The 19,616-nt window shown below is 37.6% G+C and overlaps 1 protein-coding gene across 50 annotated transcripts in view; it reads left to right on the top strand.

Annotated features, from left to right (window-relative positions):
* ZBTB20 (zinc finger and BTB domain containing 20) overlaps positions 1-19,616 on the top strand; it is a 1,002,935-nt gene that overhangs the window by 892,076 nt on the left and 91,243 nt on the right. For 4 of the 50 annotated variants that reach the window (XM_072616753.1, XM_072616745.1, XM_072616754.1 and 1 more), the window contains exon 9: positions 17,377-17,472. The exons of the other annotated variants lie outside the window; for them this stretch is intronic. The gene's annotated coding sequence lies outside the window, so the exon portion shown is untranslated. The remainder of the gene's footprint in view (positions 1-17,376; positions 17,473-19,616) is intronic. 50 annotated transcript variants of the gene reach the window in all.

Genomic DNA, 19,616 nt, shown 5'->3' on the forward strand with positions numbered 1-19,616 from the left:
TTTCTTTGTCCTTTTTTCCATGCTCAGTCTCTTGTAGTAAAGCACTGGGGTATCTTCAGAGATAAGTTTTTTGCACTCAAGTTAGGAAGCTCTTGCTCTCTTTTTTTCTTGCTTTCTGTCTCAAAAAGAAAAAAAGAGATAGTTCTTCCCGTTTTCCCCTTCCCCCTTCCAACTAGTAGGTTTGATTGATAGTGGAATGTATTGAACTTTTTTTCATCTTTTTGTTTTTTCCTGCCATGAAGTCATGCCTAACTGTGACATCACGGTGTGTTGCATTGGGCAGTCTTGTGATGTATAAAAGAGTGGATCATAATTGGGTTAACAAAGGAGCGCCAGGCCCTGAATGGTAGAAGTGCACATCATTATCGCATTAGGCATCTCTCTGTGATTAGATGTATAAGAAAAGCTGGGTCAGGGTTAGAAGGAGTTCTTGTTTTGAAAAATTTATTGCTTTTTCCTTCTTAAAATGTTAATAACCAATGAAATTTTTAAAAATTTAGATAAAAAATTTAAATGGAATCCTGGTTTGATATATATTTTTTGTTTTTCTCTTTTTTTTTCTTTTGTAAAGCCAGAAAGGGAAAAAATATAGAGGCAGCCTTGGTCTATAACATTGATTTGTGGCCAACAAAGGAAATGTCTACTTATGAGACACAAATCGATGCATCCAGACTGTGAAAGTGCAAACAGAGATGTGAGAAAATTATTCAATCGTTAGTCTTCTTTGGAATTTAAAAAAAATGGAATCATTCGGGTTTTTGTAATAGCCACAGGTGAAGATGAAGATGAAGGTAGTAGAAATTAGCTCTGTGTTGATCAAGGTTCACATTTAAGAGGAGAGGAAAGGTCATGGTGTATTCTAAGATTCTAAGATTTCTGAAAGACAAGAATTATTGTGAATGAATTTCAGGACTCACTGAACATCTTTACACTGTTGATAGCTAAGTTGTCAGACTGATATTAAGACCTTGGTCCTTTATGCCTGAGCACCTAGGTCTGTAGGAGCCTCACTAGCTTTGCGAGAGTGTTTCCTGTTAAATTCTCTAGATTTATCAAACATAACTTGATATCTATTAAAGAGAAATAGGTTTAGTACATACGTAGATATTTCCATTTTCAAAGCACTTTAAAGGACATTAATAGCACTAATAAACCATTTTATCCTATGGGAAAACTTAAGTTCCTAACTTCAGGAACCCAGAAATGTACAGTAGAGCCTCATTCATTCAGGTGGCTTGAGAATGGGGATAAGAGGAAGAAGAAGCCCATCGGAACTAGTAAAATGTATGAATCACAGGATATCTTTAAAGAAAAGCAGTTTTGGTATTTTTCAGTATATGTAGTCACTTGAACTTAGATAACAAAAATAGTAAGTACTTAACAAATATTTGTGGGCTAACTATTGTTGATTGTCAAGCAGAAGTCTTTGAAGACCACCGTGCTATGATGAACAAATGAGAAGTGTTTGTACTTAGCATGTAAATTGCATGCAAAAGGATATTGCTGAAGCAAGTTAAATGTGGTCCTCTGAAATCTTAATATTATTTTGTTTGCAAAAGTAATTTTTTTTAATAGAGTGGAGAAAGTAAACTTTAACCACCCCCATCTCACTTATCACAAATTCTGAAATAGTGCAGTCTGGATAAATGAGGGTTTTTCCTATTGACATTTTTGATTGTGAGGGAGATAAGCAGGTCACTTGTTGCCACTATCTGAATGCAGATGTAGAATCAGTCCCTTTTTTTGTGATCTCTTAAAGGTGTTTGCACAAGGCCCATATGGACAAAAATATTTGAAACTTCATTTTTTTGCTTTCGTGAGGAAATGTAAACAGTGGGTATCCATTGATTAGTGAGTGGCTGAATCACTTGTGGCATATGAATTTGATGGAATGTTATTATACCCTAAGAAATGAGAAAAGGGATAGGTTCAGAAAAACTTGGGAAGAATTAGAAAAACTAAAGTTATGTGAAATGAGAAAGATTAGGAGAACAATTTATACAATGACTAAAATGCCATAAAGTAAAGCAACTTGGAAAGACTTAACTATCTTCAATGCAATAACCAATCATAGCTACAGAACACTGATGATAATGCATGCTTCTCCCCTGTTTGGCAGAGAAGTGATGAGCTAGAGGTGAAGAATGAGAAATTTTCAGACAAGACTAATGCATGAATTTGTTTTGCTTTCCTATATTTATTTGTGACAATGAATTATTATATGATGTTTTTGGTCACTTATAATGATGCATTACAAAATAAAACAACTAAGTATTTTAATAATGTTTTGGCAGGGAGAGCTATGGAGAGGGGAGTAGTGGAGAGTGATAGTGATACAAAAATAAAGAAGTAAAGGAAGAAAAGAGTGTCAGTGAAACATTTTTTTTAAAAACAGAGGACGGTTCAGAAGAGGACACAAGCAAGCAGGATAGTGATAGTATTGTCATGTTTAATTCAACACATACTTTTAAAAATACAAGATGTACATTATTGAGATTCTTATTTTTACATCTAATTCTCTTTTTCCAGTTCTTTGATCATGGGAGTATTGATGTGTGTCAAGTTCATAATAAAAAAGGATAAAATTTAAAACCTTTTAAGAGATTTCTTATCCAGGTCCAATTCTGTGAATAGGGAAAGTAAGACTAAGAGACTTTTACAACCATGACCAATGCTTTTGCTTTTGTTTCTTTGGTGAAGAATATCATTGAAGTTCATTCTACCTCACCTTGAAAATGTGTTAGATCCTTACTTCTCAATTTAAACTCATTAGTTATGTTGCTTAAGGAAATTAAGAGAATAGAAAATAAATGGATCACACTGACACATCTCTCCTAAGCAAAGTGATAGAGAATTTTCTTTGAACAACGTCACCTAAAATAATAACATTTGCCAACTTACACCAAGAAAAGAATATCAAGTTTGATTTCTAACATAGTCATTCCTCAGTTATCAGGGATTAATCTTCCAGCAAATTTAACCCTCTAGAACAGTTTCCAACAAGAAAATAAGCTGGAAAAGACCTTTAAGCACACAGAGTAGTTGTCTTACTACCTTTGTACACAAGCCTGGCATTTTGTTTTTGAGCCTTGATTGTCTAATTGAGTCTTATTTAATATACAAGTCACATAGTTTTGCTGTCTGGTTCCATGGTCCACAGCAAACCAAAGAGACAACATAACATAGTCAGTGGATATTAAGGTATAGTGAAAAATACTTTGTACTAGAAGTCAGGAGATACACGTTCTAGGCCAAGTTCTGACACTATCTTAATGTGTGATTCTGAATAAATCCCTTCATATATCTGGGCCTCAGTTTCCTCACCTATAAAATGAGAGAAGTGGACTAAATTATTTCTAAAGTCCTTCTTGTTCTAACGTATGATGACTCTAACGAGATGAAGCATGCTGGTATAGAGTTTTAGAGCTGAAAATTAACAGATATTATCTAAACTGACCCCATTATTTTATAGGTAAAAAAACTGAGATCCAGAATAGATGAAACTGTTAGAGATAGGCACAGTGAATTCATTGAGAAGTGATTGTTAACATTCTGACAGCCAAGGAGAGACAGAAACTAAAGAAGACACCAATCTGTATTGCCACATAGTCCAATAACAAATATTCATTACAGTGACCCCAAGCTATTGAGAGACAGTTAAACTATTCTCTTACTACCCAGTGTTCAAAAATGCAGGGAAGTGTGAAGTACATTTTGCAAAATTTTCCATCCAAAATGGTCAAAATAAAAAAAATTAGAGTGCTTAAAAAGATGAATTGAAGTTATCTAGAAAACTCACTTATGTGGAACATCTCAATCTCTGGTGAAATGAGATAAATGTAATATTACTGTAATTTAGCTTTTAGTGTTGGCTGAGATAAGTTGCATTTTTTTCTTATGAGAAAAAAAAGCCTTTCATTTTGAAATTTGGGATTTCTTGGCAGTTTAGAATAGAAACTAAAACTTTAGTGGGGAGAACCTTTGCCATGGATCATTTTTCGTTTCAAATCTTTAGAATAAAGATGTCCTGTCAACAGTCTTTGTTATATAAAGTGTGTTGTCATCAGGAGTAGGGAGCAGTTGCACATACTTAGTTATTTTACTTTGTAATGCGTCATTGTAAATGACCGAAAACATCATACAGGAAGTTATTTGTATACTTTTTCATTGCTCATGCAACTTCCAAGCAAAAAAAAAAAAAAATGTTCTTGAGACCAGATGGTTAAAAAGAAAAGTCAATTGCAAGTTCCATTCTACAGATGCATTAATGTTTCTTGTCCTCTTGAAGTCAGTTCAAATACATTGGTATTCCCAACCCTAATTCTTGCTAACCCTTTCCTTTCAGCCAGGTGCAGTTTTAGAAGCCAGAGGTTTGGGGGGAAATGTTTAATCACTGTACCCTCCCAGGTCTAGTTGGACTAAAAGACAGTGGCTGCCACGTAATTTGGTATTGGTTCTATTTGCTTTTGTACCATAGACAAAGTGATATATGGCTAGTCAGCAGGCAGTTGTGTTGGGGATGACCAAGCTTTTTATTCAGGAATAGATTTATATCTTATAAGCCTTCCCTTTGCATAAGATGACAGAGGTACAGCATACTTTATACTTCTACTCAACAGTTAGAAAGTTCGGTTGTTTTGTTTGTTTTTTTTTATATGGGAATCACATGAACTAAAGATAAGTGCATTTCTTCAAAAAATTTCTTCAAAAAATTATTAAGTAAAAATGAAGATATTATATCTATACCAAATGTGAAAAATATCCCCTTGTATGTTTTTCAAGCCATCTCCAAGTCTTAGTCAATGTGAGCCTAGACAGAATTTCCTTGAAAAATAGTAATTCACAGGGCTTTAGAGTTGGTTTTAAAACAGACTGCTCTTTCCCTCTAATCTCTGCTAACCCTGGCACCTTTTAGGATATGGTGAATTTAGCCAAAACACCACCATCTGTTTAATGGGGTAAATATATTTACCACATAACTAGAATATGATTCCCAAACCTTCTATAAATGCATGTGTGCAGAACCACCTGAAAGTCTTAGTGCCGTTAAAGCCTACATTTCAATGCATTGACCGTCTTCTTATTTTCTGGAGCAAGTTGATCTGTATTTGAGCCTGTTGGTCAAAGGCTGCATATAGTATCCATGTGTTTCCAGAAGATGTGCTCTCTTCCATTATAGTTATTCTCAGAACTAAAATCTGGAAAATTTTAACCAAGAGGATTAATTGTTAAATGTCTTTATGGCGTCATGTATTACTGTATTCACTCTAAGCATCCTTCTCATTTGTCCTTTGGCTTTAACCAAAATTCTTTGGAAACCTTAGAATTCCTGCCATGCCAAAATATTTGTATGTACCTGATCTTCTAATCATGATGTGACATATCTTTCCATTCAGTTATAACTCTTATACAAATTACTGTAATAAGAATGACCTGGATCAACTCTAAAGGGATCATTAGAATTTGAGAGTGTCAGATTTTAGGAAACATTTAGTCTAATCTGATTTTACAGATCAAGAAACTGAGGCCCAGAGAACTCATTTTAAGGTTTTTTTTTAAAATCCTGATCTAGCTCCCAATTTACTTCAGAGATTGACTTTAATTTCTACCTTCCACATTAGTTGGAGATAATAACCTTTCAGCAATTTTATGAATGAACACTGCTTTCAGTAAAGATAGGTCAACCTTACAAGAGCAAAATGTGGCTATAGATGATCTCTGTATTTTGTCATTTTGTTACTTTATTTCCTCGCTTTTCAACCTGACCATTATCCAGTTTACCCAGACTTCATAATATTCTTCCCAACTCATTCTAAAAAGTTATCACTATGGAAGGTAACAATGGCCTCAAACCACATTAGTAGGCATCAAGTAATAGCAAATAAATCTAATTCCCATCTCCTGCCACTGCATCTAATAATGCCCCCAAAACAGGCCAACTCCACTTCAAAATCTGGTGCCTGAAAGAAATGTAGTCAAATAGAAATGAAACCATGATGTATACAAGTAAAAATGAAAATTGCTATCTACAGCATTTTTCTGTACATCCTTACCCTACTTGGGCTACTCATTTAAATCATATTAATTTACAGGATATTGATAAGTGTAGAAAAGATCCCATTTATATGGGATCATAAAAATGTAGCAAGTTTCAATGAACAAAAGAAACTTTTTTTACAAAACTACCCCATATATTATCTTGTTTTCTCTATAACTATCTTTGTGGCAGTTAAGATTCCTTCTGAGAAGGCTCATGATTTAAATTTCAGAGTCTGGATATAATGACACCTTCGACCTTCAGTGTATCTCAGAATCATCATGCTAGGAGAAGTAGTGGTTTTCTCTGGATCCAGTTGTAGATTAAGGAGTGTGTTGGTCAGAAGGAAGTGTAAAGTCAAGAAGGAAGAATATTATCATGGTGCTCTTCCTGTTACCGTAGAAGGGTACTGCTGCTTCAAAAGATGTAATGCCAGCTCACTTTCTGGTCACTCCAATTTTAACTGGAGCAAAAATTTGTCGTAATCAACTATTTTCTCTCTCTGTCCTTGCTTTTCCTCTTTCCTTTTCTTTCTCATCTTCTTTCTTCCTTTCTCTCTCTCTCTCTCTCTCTCTCTCTCTCTCTCTCTCTCTCTCTTTCTCTCTCTCTTTCTCTCTCTTTCTCTCTCCCTCTCCCTCCCTCTCTCCCTCTCCCTCTCTCTCTCTCCCTCTCTCTCTCTCTCCCTCTCCCTCTCTCTCTCTCCCCCTCTCCTTCTCCCTCTCTCTTTCTCTCTCTTTCTCTCCCCCTCTCCCTCTCTCTCTCTCCCCCTCTCCCTCTCCCTCTCTCTTTCTCTCTCTTTCTCTCCCCCTCTCCCTCTCTCTTTCTCTCTCTTTCTCTCTCCCTCTCCCTCTCCTTCTCCCTCTCCCTCTCCCTCTCCCTCTCCCTCTCCCTCTCCCTCTCCCTCTCCCTCTCCCTCTCTCTTTCTCTCCCCCTCTCCCTCTCTCTTTCTCTCTCCCTCTCCCTCTCCTTCTCCCTCTCCCTCTCCCTCTCCTTCTCCCTCTCCCTCTCCCTCTCCCTCTCCCTCTCCCTCTCTCTTTCTCTCCCCCTCTCCCTCCCTCCCTCCCTCCCTCCCTCCCTCCCTCCCTCTCTCTCTCTCTCTCTCTCTCTCTCTCTCTCTCTCTCTCTCTCTCTCTCTCTCTCCCCTCTTCTCTCTCTTCTTCTCTTTCCTAGGTAAGCAAGCTAATGTAGCAATCAATCACTCAATCGACAGGTATTTAGCCAGCATTTGCTGAAACGCATGCTAGGATATAAACTCATCTAAGACTTGAATCTTAGTACCATGATAGCGATGGGGATATAAAATTAATGCATGACACAAGTGAACAATACAAGATATGATATGAGTTGAATTATATGGTGTAGTCTTTTTAAAGACATTCAGAAAAAGAGATCAAGGGCCAGCATAGTCAGAGAAGGCTTCCCAGACCTAAGACATTATCTGAGGGAGGAAGAGGGTAGGATTTATATAGGTAGAGAGAAGAGGGGACGGCATTGGCAATGAAAAAAAAGAACAAAATCGCAGAGCAGAGTGGCAGTTATCAAGGCACAGGTGAAAGGAGTTGTCTTATGTGTATATCCTTTATCAGTTTAATTCACTCTGTTTTCCAGTCTGGCAGGCTCTGTGACTTCTGGGCTTTCAGGAAATAATGAACTGAGAACCAACTTTGAAACAATCTGCATTTTGAAATAGATTATAAATACCTAACTGGTATTATTCAAAACCATTGGCATGGTTTTGAAAAGGACAAGAGCAATACAAAATATTTCCTTGGTCATAAAAATTGTTTACAAAGGGTTAAAAAACCCGCTATCTTTCCAGAGATCAAAATGTTTTCTCGTGTATGTATTCAAGTACATGACTCAAAGAGAGCCACATATTTGCACGTTCATACTTAGCAGGGCTTTATTTCATTATCAAGACAAGAGCTTGGAAGAAAAATATCCAGGGCCTGAATTTCTCATAACACGGGCACACCTGAACATGAGCCTGATTTGAGAAAGCTGAGTAGAAGGAGGAAAAGATTTTCTCTTTTCTACATTACCCCTGAAGTGAAAAATGGAAGTGAGTTGAATCTTTATTATGTGGCTGTTTGAACAAAGTGTACCATATACTGTTTAAAAGCTAATTAATATTAATTAGTACTTGATTCTAAAGGAGAAGCAGATGGAGTTGATGTGTTGGTTGGTTTTGCTGAACTGCCATTTTCCTCCTTTTTAAATCTTTGTTACAAGGGAGGGTGTGTTGGGTGGAAAAGAGGTAGTGAAATGTTTTGAAATAAATATCATATAAAAACAAAGCAGGTTGGTAAAAAGAACAAACACTAAAAGGTCAGGTACCTCACCCCTAGAAGTTTAAATCTAAGGCAGACCATATAGACTAGGAATAAGGAAGATGTTTTACGAAAACTTTAGAGAGAAGGGGAGAAAAAATTAGATATAATTTGCTTTACTCTTTGGAGATGTTATATTTTTATACAGTTGAACTACAGAGTTCTTAAAGGTGGTAAAAATGATGATGAGAGAGACAGGACTAGGGAAGGCATATTCAAATAAATTTTCACAACTAGTGAAAATTGAGTGCCCTACATACCCAGGAAAGCCTATCAAATGAATATATCCAGTAGTTTTAATCACACACTACCTATAAAAATGACCAGTTATCTTGTTATTTCATTATTCCATTTCCTTTTTTTTTTCCATCAAGTTGTTGGGACTAAATAAAATATAGGACAGAAACCATTCTGCTTGTTCATCTTACTATATAAGGATACAGGATAAGGATAAGGAAACTACCATATTGTTTCAGAGCTATTTCAGAACTTCTATACTGTCATAAAGAAATCAACCCCATGGCTACCCCAATCATTAATTAATGTTTACTTTTTGCCAGTAGGGTACATGATATTGTACTTTGTGCCTCAGTAATGTTTTGTTCGTTGCCAGAGGATGGAGATCATGATGAGAGCTATGCATAGAAAGCATCATTCAGGGACATGAAAACATGAGTTCCAAGCTTAGAGGTGATGGTATAGTTTGCCAACCCATAAGTGTTTATCATTATCAAGTTCTCAGCTACGATCTATAAGCAGTGGTATTTCTGTAATGCAGAACAAAACAATAATCTACTTCTGGGCTGTAAAAGTGCCCCAGTGAATCCCAGTTGATCTGCCAAGGCTCCCTGCTGTGCTTGAGTTGGTTGACAGGTGTGCCCTGAAATTTTGGGTGAATATAGCTGCTGCACAGAAGCACAGGCCATTCTTTGCCTGGTGGTTGAGGCTGAAAGGGGAGAGAATAAACCTTCTCACCTTCCACAAATAATTGCTTTCTTCACAACAGTCACAGTAGTTCACAGAGAAGGGCGTATGAGAAAGGAATTAAGCAGGCCATAGTTAACTGCTCTCTTTGAGTCAACCACTGGTTGAGAGAAATTAGTCACCGGACTTTACACACAAAATAAGCCAAAAATGCTAGCAGAAGGTGTTACTTCCAATGTGCTAATTTACTTATATCCTTTTTGGGACTCATTTAATGATTGGTACTTTCACTGGTAAACATTTGGTTACTTTTACAGGAAAAGATGATTGATTCTATATCCATGATTTTGACTATTTATAGAACATGGTAAATCCCTCCACTGATACAGATTGGCAACTCCTCTGTTCTCCATATATCCTTGAATTTATAGTCTTAAAAATTTTCCTGAGGTACTGGTAGGTTAAGGGACTTGCCCATGATCATACAACTAGCAAGTGTCCGAGATAAAACATGAACCCACCCACATCTTCATTATTCTAAGGACAGCCTCTACCCATTATACCATGCTGCCTCTTAGTTACATGGTTACATATGAGAAAGATTTTTTTCTATATTTATTTCAATCTAAGACTATTCCATATTATGTGAATCAAAGATAGGCAAAATGGTGTTTTGAAAAATATTTTAGCCATGTATTGCTAACATGCTTCCAGTAGTGAGGTTTCCCTTATTTAGAATGATCAACTTTGTAATCATTAGTTATACACTGTGGACTACCCAAAGAGAATGTCTGTAGCCCCTTGAAAGAGAAGGAATGATTGTAATTTATTTCCATTCCTCTTCCTGTTTTTTTCTTTTTCCTTTCTTCTCTTCCCCCTTCTTTTCTCATCATCTCTTTATAATCCTCTTGGTCATGGCTTTGAGAAACCAATAACCTTTCCCACTTCAAAAGGAAGCATTAAGTTCTGAGGGAACTTAGTGCCTCTCCTAACAAAGACTTCTCTCCATTTTCCATTCTATGTCCCAGGACAATTTAATTTTACCAAAACTATCTTAGTTACTTAATGTCACCAGAACAAGTATGGAGAAGGGGAATGTGAGGAGAAAGGGAGTGTGGCCTAGGTATATAGTCTTTCAACCAGCTTGGCTAGCAAAAGAACTACATAGTTTTGTATTTGGATTTGCAGTCCATCTCATGACATATCATGTGGATTAAACAGGGAATTAAGAAGTCTTAATCACATGTGACTACGCAGTAGACTCACACCGTACTTTTTCATAAGCTACGCAGTTCTATTCATTATTTTTCCCTTTGGTTTTCTGAGAGTGAACACTAAAATAGTACTGCCTACAGAAATTTTATTTAGGATGAAGGGGATGAGGTAATATAGAGATGTTTGTATGAAAATCCTGCATGATTTCTTTCCTTCAATCTCTTTGATTTGTTGGTCAGGCCCTTTTCAACCAAATGAATATTTCCAATGGAAATAATACCTCTATAATTTTTTGAAGGTACTTTCTCTACTTGTTCGTTTGCTATACTTGGTTTTAGTCACCTTGATGGATGACTGAGTGGACATCATGTCTGGAAAGACTTTATAGTGTACTACATGCCAAAGAATACAGTGCTCAAGGGAAAAAAAGAAGTCTTAACAATAGAGAGTTTTCTCTTCAAAAGCAAAGAGCTCAAGTGAATGAGCACAGTGTGGAATTGTGTAAAATAGAATTTAACAGTACTGGTTTTGATTGCATTCTGGACATAGGAAATTTCTGTAATTACTATAGCCAAGAAGCTTTGAAACATCATCTCTGGACAAGTTAAGGGGAAGAGGTTAGGGAGTACCTGCAAAACTTAGGCGACACTTGTGAAAACTATGGCGTGTTCAGTGAAATTCAGATGTCTTTCTGGTGTGGGGTTTTGTGAGAGTGATGGAGTGTATAGAAGCTGTCTGTTGGTGCTTGCCGGGTCCTCTGTTGTTTCACACTGCTGAAAAAGAGATGGGCATTGCCTTTCATTTAGCTAGCTCAGTTAGAAATCTCCATGATCATGCAACTAATGATTTATCCAACGTATTCAAAAATATAAGAAATTTCAAGCCCTCCTGCTCCCTTTGCCCCCTGAGTCTCCTCCTTGTCTGTCTGACTGTACACTAAGGCTTTGGGAGTAGTGTGAATCTGTGTGTGTGTGTGTGTGTGTGTGTGTGTGTGTGTGTGTGTGTGTGTGTGTGTGTGTGTGTGTGTGTGTGTGTGTGTCTGGGAGGTAGACAGATTCCCTACCTGGAAATGGCTTGCTATTATTAGACATTCAGTTACCAGGGGTTATGTAAGACAATTGAAGCTCTGTTTTTTAACAGAGACATGATTCATACTGCTTGTAGTAACAGTAACCACCTCCAAACGAGACAGAAACCAGACACAGACAAAGGCTGGAGAAATCGATGCCGGCTTAGTACAGCCATTCTCTTGATACCTTCTCCCTCTCAATCAGAGCACTTAGGTTATCAGAAGGAGAGGTTACTGCTAATTCTGAATCTCTTGTGTCTCCTGGAGTTGCCAGGTGGTTTCATGTGCATTTGTGGTTTTTGTAGTAGAAAACCAGGCCTTGAGAACCTGGGATATCTTATCACAGGCAGAGCTCTCTACACTCATCTCCTGATTCTATTTGACCTGTTGATTGCACATGGGCTAGCCTGTGACCGTCACTAACATTTCTTCTTTGAACTCTTAGTGGCTCCTTTTGGGAAAAAATGGAACTGAAATAAAATATCTGACTCAGCTACACAATTAACTTTTCTCCAATGATGCTATATATCAGTATACTGGAAGACATGAAGTTGGAAAGTGATTTGAGCTTGTGCCAATACTTTTTTTTAAACAGCATCTCTGGAAACCTGAATGAAACTAGGCTGGTTGTCAATTCCCCCTAAGCCTGAGCTACTTCATAATTTCCTCTAATGATTCCTGGTAGAAGAAATAAATGCTAAGAAGTTATGGTTATGGTCTATCTCTAATAATACTCATGTAGTAAATCTCCAGGTCTACATCTGATCATCTAGGACAAGATTTGGCAAACCATGGCTTGTAGGCTTCAAGTTGATCCACAGTCAGTTTTTATATGACCTGCAAATAAAGAATGGTTTTTGCATTTTTAAATAGAAGTTTTATTGTATTTAAAAATGTAAACAAACAAAAAACATTCTTAGTTTCCAGGCAGCATAAAAGTAAAGAACAGGCCATATTTGGCCTTTGGGTTGTGCTTTGTTGACCCTGATCTAGAATCATAAGTTTCTAGAGGTGATGCGTACCTCAGAAACCATCTAGTACAGACTGCACAAATGAAGAAACTTAGAGATTAATTAGAGAGATTGACTTGATTAAGACCACACCAGTGTGAAAGAAGGAAGGAAGAAAGGAAGGAAGGGCCTATTATGTGCCAGACACGGTACTAATTACTTTACAGATATCTTGTTTGATCTTCACAACAATCCTAGGAAGTGGGTGCTATTATAATCTTCATTTTACAGATGAGGAAACTGAGGCAGACACAAGTTAGCCTCCAAATTTAGCACTGTATCCACTGTGACACCTAGTTGCTGTTAAGCAGCAAAATTTAGACCCTGGTCTTCTGACTTTCAGGATCCAGTGAGCTTTATGCATGACTTGGTACATGGTTTGCTTTATAACTTATGACTGGATCTTGACAGTGACCAGTAGTATCCATTCACTTTTGCTGCTGAAGGAAGAAAAATACAAACAAACCAGACTCAAGAATACAAAAAAGTTTTGAAGAAGGATACTCAGAAATATGAGATAGAACATGTTGTAGGACTCCTGGACTTGGCTCAATCTCTGACAAACCCTACCTATGGAGTATATGATCACAAATCAGTTAGGTGACCTCTCTGACCCACAGTTTTGTTGTCTGCAAAGTCAGAGGACTTGATTATAAGGATCCAGAGGTTTCTTTCAGCTCTACATCTGTGATCTTGGAAGATTTCAGAAGATAGCTGATAATCTTGTCCCAGTAGCCTTTTACTCATCAAGCAGGCAAACACCCTTCAGTTTCACTCCCCCAAGATTGAAAAAGTACCAAAAGTGGCATGCAGGTGGACAACAAAAATTAACAAGCTAATAATGCCCTAAAATCCCAAGTTGAAAAAGGAATGGTTCTTTCTAATAATAATTATCACCATAATAAGCTGTTGTGAATATTATTAAGCAGTTACAGAGAATTTTATATTTGCAGCATACTGTGCCATTGTCTTGCTTGCTTTATATCATCGTTATGCAAGCTGTATAACTGTATTAATGTAGATAGATAAAAGCATTTTCATTTATTAAATAACTTTATAATGCCCTCTTACATTTCCATAGTAGTTTGTATCCAAGAAGGTATCAAAATGTTTTCTAGACCAGAATCAATGTGGACATCTCCTATTCTCTTGAAACATGAAAGGCATTTATTGCTGTAGTTGTAGGGAGTGGAATATAGACTTGCTTCACTCATATACTGTTATTTCAGGAGAAAAAATTCTCTTGATGGGGCATAAAAGAGATTCAATTTTTGGTCCCAGCTCTACCACCACCTCTCACTATAACCACGCTTAATGAGTCTAGGCTTATTAGTGAACATTTCACTCCACAGACTTAGTTCCCCTTAATATCTGCTTGTAGCACACTAATCTGACATACAACTTATTATATCTCCTGTGCTGTTGTAGTGGAGAAGAGTAGTGGAAAGAAGAGAAATCTAGTTTTAGAGTTGCATATCCCATCCATTCATATCTATGACAAGCCACAGTTAATTTTACTTCTATCAACAAGTAACCCATTGAATACCTGCTGTGTACCAGGCGTTCTGGGCACTGAGAAGAAAAGAAGTATCTGCCCTCAAGAAGGTGGTAATTTGGTAGGAAAGAAAGCACTCATTTATAAAAGATAAATAGCCATAAGTAGTATATGCTCAGTGACAGAAGTTCAGATAATAAGTGAAATAGGGGTTCCAGGGAGAGGGATGATCAATGAGAACTCAGACTGGACTTGAAGGGAAGGACATTGTATGAGAGTGTAAGATACAGCACTCATTGCTTGCACTTGCCTTCTTCTCATTCCCCAAGCCTTTGCAATCTGTCTTCCAAGTTTATTGCTCCACTGGAATAGCTCTCTCCAGTGTTACTAACGATTTGCCAAATCTGTTAACCTTTCTCCGTCTTCATCCTTTTCTCCTTCTCTGCCACATTTGGCACTTGTCCACTCTTTCCTCATGGACTCTCATGGATGTGGACAAGGAGGACCCTGAGTTTTTTCTGGTTTTTTGTCATTTTTCTCCTTTTCTTTGTTCCTCTCCAATTTGTCTTACCACTCCTCAGTCTCCTGCACTCTGTTGTCCATATTACTGAGTCCTCTTGACTCAGTGTACCCCAAGGCATTGTCTCAGTCTGTGTGTGTGTCTTTCCCTGTGTCTCTCTGTCTGTCTCTGTGTATCTTTGTTTCTCTCTCTCTTTCTTTTTCTCTCTCCTCCTTCTCCTCCAATACACTCATTTCTATCACAAGCAATACCACCCTTCTAGTCACTTGGGTTTCCTACCAAGGAGTCACCCTCAGCTCTTTATTCTGTTTCAACTCACATATCCATCCATTAAGTTGCCATATCTTTTCATTTTCTACCTCTACACCATCTCTTGCCTCTTCTCCCTTCTCTTCAGTGACACAGCCATCACTTTAGTTTGGGCCTTAATCACCTCTACATGGACTATTGCAATAATAAGGAATAATTAGTTTTCCTATGTGGCATGGGAAGAGACTTAGATTTATCTGTGGTTCTTGAACCTCATTGTTTTTCTACTTGGCCATCAAGGTGATTTTTCTAAAGTATAGATCTGACCATATCACTTTACCTCTAGAATGAAATACAAACTCCTCTGACATTTAAAGCCCTTCCCATTCTGGCCTGAAACTATCTGTCAAACTTTTTACATACCATTCCTCTCCATACACATTAGTACTTCATCATCTCATGCTTGAGACAATGACAGTGGCCTGCTAATTGGTCTCCCCACTTAGAGTCGCTCCCCATTGACATCCATACTCCACTAAACTTTCGACTGATCTTCCTAAAGCAACTCTGTCTGCATCACCCTCCTATTCATTCAACTCCAGTGACTCCTGTTGCTTTAAGAATCAAATATAAAAGACTTTTGGTTTTTAAAGCCCTGCATAACTACTGTTATGCATCCTTGCTGTTTCTCTCACCAGACTCTTCATCTCCCAGCTCCAGGCCTGTTCACTTGCTGTCCCATATGCCCAGAACTTCCCCCCCCTCATTTCTGGCTCCTGACTTTCCCTGACTTCCATAAAGTCTCAACTGAAGTCCCACTTTCTGCAAAAAACCTTTCCTATCCTTCCTTTATGCTAGTGCCTTCCCCCTGATATTATCTCCTATTTATTCTGTTTGTAAATAATTATTTGCATGTTGTCTCCCCCACTAGACTATAAGCTTCTTGGGATCCACAACTGTCTTTTGCCTGTCTTCATATCCCTAGTGCCTAGGAATTATCTGACACATAGTGTGTTTTTAATAAATAATTTTTGAATGATTTATGGATAAGAAAAATGAGCAGAGTTAGGTAAGAGTGAAAGTATATGGAAAATTAAGGGTATGACCTTAAAGGTCTTAAAGCAGTTAAGTCCAGTAATAAGGTAGAGGTGTGGCAGTGCCAGTTGGATATCTGAATTAGAGTGGATATAAAGGTCCTTGGAAGAGAGGAAGACAAAGATGGTCAAATGGAGCATTACTATGGATGCTGACTGAAACTATGTCTTATACAACGTCATGGACCCCATAGCACCTAACACAGCTCAAAGAAGATTTGTTGAGGTCTCTCAGATGGAGACAAGATTCAAACTCAGATCTCCTGACCTCAGATTTCATGGTTTTTCATGATGTACCATGATGAGTCATGCTGTATACATTATTCAGTTGTTAATCGTCATTAGGAGAAAAGCTACAACATCAGAAACTACACCTATACTAGAACTAGCACTGCAGAGTTATGGAACATCAGTACTTAGGGGAAAATTCTTAGACTAAAATAACTGGCACAAATAAAATGTTGTGGAACAGATGTTCAACTCCCTAAAACACTTTTAAGCACCATAGAATCAATGGAACCCAAAAGCTTACTTGATATTTTTTTTTAAAATGGCCTTGTTTCCAAAAGCCAAAAATCAACTTTATCAATACCTGATAAAAATAAGAATTCTAAGATATGTACTAATACTAACAGAAATTTGTCCATTATCAAAGTGAAATAAAATTAACAGATTTAACTTAGTAGTGGGAATATCATTCAACCTTCTGCTCATAAGTCCTTCCTGGTAGTGCCCTAGATATCAGATGCTTCTTCTAGTTGTGTAGCTAAAAGCCCAAAATGTAAAAACAAATTCCCAGTAGAGATAGAGAGTTGAAGAAAGGGGTCCTACATCGTGTAGCAATAATGGGAGTTATAATAGTGTTTCTGGATGCATCATCAGTGGGATGAAGGTGTTGGCATAATGGACCAGAAAGTAGTAATTCTTTAAATAGATATGTGGATGAACTCAAGGTAACCAGTGAACATGGTAAAAGTTAAAAAGGCAAGAGATTCTTTCCATCTTTGGAGAAAGTTAATCCGATAACGTAAAATTGAGTCCTAGATATGGACTTTTGCCCCTTCATTCACTGAGGAATGGTTATCTTCAAACAATTTTCCCTTTTTCTTTTTCTCCCTGTCCCCAGACTACTTTGTTAGGTTCTGTTGCACGAATCCCAGAGTTAAAAGGGACTTTAATAATTATCTAGACCACCCCTTCTCATGTTAAAGATGGAGAAACCGAAACCCAGAGAGTGGGGTTTCTGCTTTTACTTTCCCTTTTCATTTCTTTGCAAACTCTTCCCTTTTACTCCCTCCCCCCACATCTCCCCAAACATACCACCACCATCACCAACTTTCCTATTAGATCTTTAAACCTCCCTCATTTCTAGCTGCTAAAAGAAGAATCAATTAGCTTTATGACATAATATACCTCTACCACTGGCCCCCTAGGTGCACCTGGGTGGCATGAAGGATAAATTGCTGGACCTGATGTCAGGAAGACATGAGCTCCAGTCCAGCACACAGATACTAGCTGTGTGATGCTGGGTAAGTTGCTTAACTTCTGTTTGTCTGAGTTTTCCTCACTATAAAATGGGGATGATGATAATAATAGCACCTATCTTCCAAGATGGATCCAAGAGGATCAAATGAGATAATAACTGTAAAATGCGTAGCACAGTGCTTCGCACGTAGTAGGAACTCCTGCCTTCCTGAATAGCCACAACTGCCAAAATCACCACATTTTGGGTAAGAGAAATAGAGAACTGGGGCAAATTTAAATTTGTTGGCAGTCCTGTCTACTAGTTGTTACTGTTCTGAGGCAATTAAGGTTAGTAAAGCTCATTTGGACTCCTCAGGGGAAAGGGGCTGTTTGAATTTTTACCAGATAATTTTTGTTAAAAATAACAATAATATAAAAAAATTGGAACGTTACATGTTAGAACCATTGTCATTCTGAATTTCCAGAGCGGGGGAAACCTCTAAGGATCTGGATTTTTCTATTTTCCTGCAATGTGATGTGTGCCAGAAACCTCTTTAATTCTCTTCCCTGACTGGGAGGGACCTTGATGAAGTTATCAGTTATCCTGTTTAGATTTCTGAACAAGTTATTATGTTTAAATCATTCTCCTTGAAAACATCAATCCGTAGAGCATCATGATTCAAAACTTTGTCATTTATAGGAATACGTGTTATTTCTGTTTAGAAGGGAGAAAGAATGTTTCCCCTAAGAATCTGCCTCTCTTAATAATTTCCACATTTCTGAACATGACAAAAACCATTCTCCTACTTTCCTGGGGTCAAAACAAGTAAAAAAGCAAAACTCAGGTTCAAGACTTGGAATCTACTAGTTTTGTTTTTTTCTCTCTCCATCATTCAATCATTTACCAAGTAATGTTGATTCTACTGCCACCATATTGCCCCTCCTTTCCACTCCAAGGGCCATCATCCTAGTTCACACCCTTATCACTTCTTTTCTACATTCTTATAAAAAGCCTTCTAAGTAGAATCCCTTCAGGCTTTCCAATTTAACATTTTCTTAACTGCTGTCAAAGTAAACTCTTTAAGGACCAGAAGTGCACTGTTTTTCATCTCTGTGTCCTCAGAACTTTTCATGGGCCTTTGTGCATTTGTAAATATTCTAGTGGACCTTTAACTTCCTCACTGTAGTTGCTCCCTTTAATAATGTAAATCACAACTCTTCCATTCCTCTTCATCCTGTGTAACTTTATCCTTGTCTTCCCATGCTAGCCAAGAGTATCCATCCAACATTCAGAGGTCTTCCTCCATTCTCTAGTAACTTTACCAATACCAGTGGAAGGTGCAACCTATCCACCATTTATCCCTTGCTCTCATCATCTGATCAGCCCATCCTTTTTTTCCACTCCTCATACATTTAATAATCTCCCTCACAGTACTCCCTAAATTCTTATTTGTGATGTGTTTCAGACTGTTCATATCCACCTTTCTATTGCCCTTGGGTGATCCTCAATTTCAGTTTTTTTGAGACTTTAGTGCTCCATGACTGATAACCATACAGCACCACCAGAAGAATATTAGCATTAAAAAACAGGATTCTTTGTTTCAGTGAGAAGCTTGACATGTTAACAAAAAACTTTATGCTTTCCCAAAGGCAATGCAGACTGCTCTCCTCCTTCTGTCCAGTTCAGGACTGAACTCATTATACATTTGCGTTGCCTATACAAAGGGTGTTTGTGTGTGTGTGTGTGTGTGTGTATGTGTGTGTGTGTGTGTGTGTACGCGCACACTTTTGGACAAACTTTATAGGCTGCCCGTTCAACTGCATATCATAGTGTGAACAACAGATATTTCTTATCTACTTTTTTTTTCCTGAACAGATAGGCCAAATCAAGTGCTTTACAATATTTCAGGGTTTGATGCAGTTATCACAATGTCATCTGCAAACAAGAGCATCTGGCAGACTTCATAATCTATAGGGCATCCCTCCCTGGCATAACTCTGCATTGGATCACCCCCATCACAGTGGTGAACGCTTTTGGCAAACATACATCTCCCTGTTTTATGCCTCATTGATATTAATCATCAGAGGGTTATTAAACAAGACGAACTCTGCATTACAAAGAATCTTGTGTAATTTTGACATATGCCCGGGAAACGTCTTGTTGGAAGATGGCCTTTAAGGCATTGTTTTACTCTACCAAACCAAATTT

The sequence above is a fragment of the Notamacropus eugenii genome, chromosome 5, assembly GCF_028372415.1.
Source record: "Notamacropus eugenii isolate mMacEug1 chromosome 5, mMacEug1.pri_v2, whole genome shotgun sequence".
Taxonomy (NCBI): Eukaryota; Metazoa; Chordata; class Mammalia; order Diprotodontia; family Macropodidae; genus Notamacropus; species Notamacropus eugenii.